We start from the raw sequence: 2,137 nt of genomic DNA, 5'->3' as shown, positions 1-2,137 counted from the left end.
ACAAAAACAACAGGAAGTAACAATTACTTTTTCTTAATATCTTAATATGAAAATTAATATTACCAACCCAACATATCCTAGTCGATTGAAATCCAAAAATATGAGAAATTAGAAATTTGTTGATTGTCATCCAATGATCTCTCTAATTTGGTAATTGGAGAAATAGGTCCAATATTGTACAATCCATATACACTTTCAGCTTGTTTGTTTGTGACAGTGTCTGGCTGTGTACAACATAAGGGTCTTGAAATCTTGCTTCTCCTATCTCAGCCTATTAGTGGTATTATTTATTTCATGATTTTACACTATACTATGGTTTTCAGAACAGCGTACATATTTCAAAACTATTTATATACCCAAAAGAAACGTAGACAATTAAATTGGGAAGGGCTTGTAAGAGAACAACAAAAAGTGAGACTGAATGCTTTGCTTGACATTTGTAACTCTTGTATCAAATTTGAAGAAGAGGACTTTATAAGTTACTCTTTCACTGAGATGAATGCTTTTCCAAATTATCACAGCCAATGAACCAGATTCTTACCCTCACCTAATGTCTGTGCCACTCTCCAAGCAGTACCATTGTTTACTGAAACAGTTAGTGACTTTATGGATAGACCATCTTAATACACACACCATTTCTTAAATGAATGTAACCTGTTCTCTGTAGGCTGAGCATAAAGTCACTCACTCAAGTCAAATAGCTTTGACCATAGCAGGAAGTCTGAATCCAAAAATGCCTATAATTCATTCCTTTGTGTAGCAGAACTGTCAACTCTCAGCTTAGCTACGATGGAGATAAAATCCTTTGGTGATGTGAGGGTCATTGAAGTACAACCTTATTACAATGAAATCCAATGTCTAAAAATTGTTCTTATTTTGGGCTTGTACCACAGTTAGAGCCAAGATTTTAAGCTCTACTAAATACAAAACAAACAAACAAAAAGACTTTATATATTTATGTTCATTTAAGAAAATACTAGTAGTGATGTATTATTTTGAAATATACAGTTAATATGTTTGGAGTTATTTAAAATTTATATTGAGAAAAATGTATGCATTTTCAGTATTGCTGTAGATAAGCATCTACATAAGACTGTTAAATTGACTATTGTTTTATATCAAACAACTTTTGTAATACTCATTTTTATTGTTATAATATTGTATAAATTTTAAAGAATATGACAAAAAAGATATTGTAGGTATTGAAGGGGAGTCTCTGGGAGGAGTTGGAGTACAAAAGGGAAACAAGAATGTGATACAATTCTACTTACTTAAAAAAAAGGAAACTACGATAAAAGACTGAAAGCAAATAAAAAAAAAGATTTCAACAGAAATAGAATTACATTTATTACATATCCAAACAAAACTAACAGACAGGAATTTGAGAAAGAGATTTGTAGGGAAGGGATATAAAATATGAATAGGAAGGGATATAAAAGAGGATGGTAGAAGAGAGGAATCAGCGTACATATATCAATTGCCAAATAACAAATTGAATTAATAAAAAATGCAGAAATCACTGTCTTAATACATTATGACTTGATAGAAAAATGCCTCTGATATTCAGGATTTCACATAAAAGGGAAGGTATCAACTATCCCCTAGATCTTTCCTGAATATGTGTGTGAATTTTTCAAAAATTGAAAAATAAAATTTAAATCTCCAATCTGGTTACATTTTCTCAGTGAAGAATCATGGTTTCCCCACAGGTTTTCTTTGTGAATTCCAACTATGACCCTAAAGAAAAGAATGAATGGTGGTCTTTCTGTGTGCTTAACACAGTGAGCTGTGGACCCAGCCCTCCTAAGCAAGAGAGAGAGAGAGAGAGAGAGAGAGAGAGGGAGAGAGAGAGAGAGGGAGAGAGAGAGAGAGAGAGAGAGAGAGAGAGAGAGAGAGAGAGAATAGAAGAAATGGTAGACCACAATGATTCATCTGGAATAGGCAAACCTAAGAAAGTTTAGAGTTAGAATGAGTCAGAGTTAGCTAAATGAAGATGGGAATGGAGCAGAAAGAAGGTGAAAGTACTGAAGTTATAGGAACTTCCTGAAGGAGGGCAAATTCATGAAGTCCCTGTGGTGTGGCCAGAACTAGAACTTCCGACCAAGAGATAATCATCTAGGACTCTAAGACTCAGGCA

This window comes from Mastomys coucha, unplaced genomic scaffold (assembly GCF_008632895.1).
Source record: "Mastomys coucha isolate ucsf_1 unplaced genomic scaffold, UCSF_Mcou_1 pScaffold15, whole genome shotgun sequence".
NCBI lineage: Eukaryota > Metazoa > Chordata > Mammalia > Rodentia > Muridae > Mastomys > Mastomys coucha.
Note: the sequence above shows the minus strand (reverse complement) of the source record.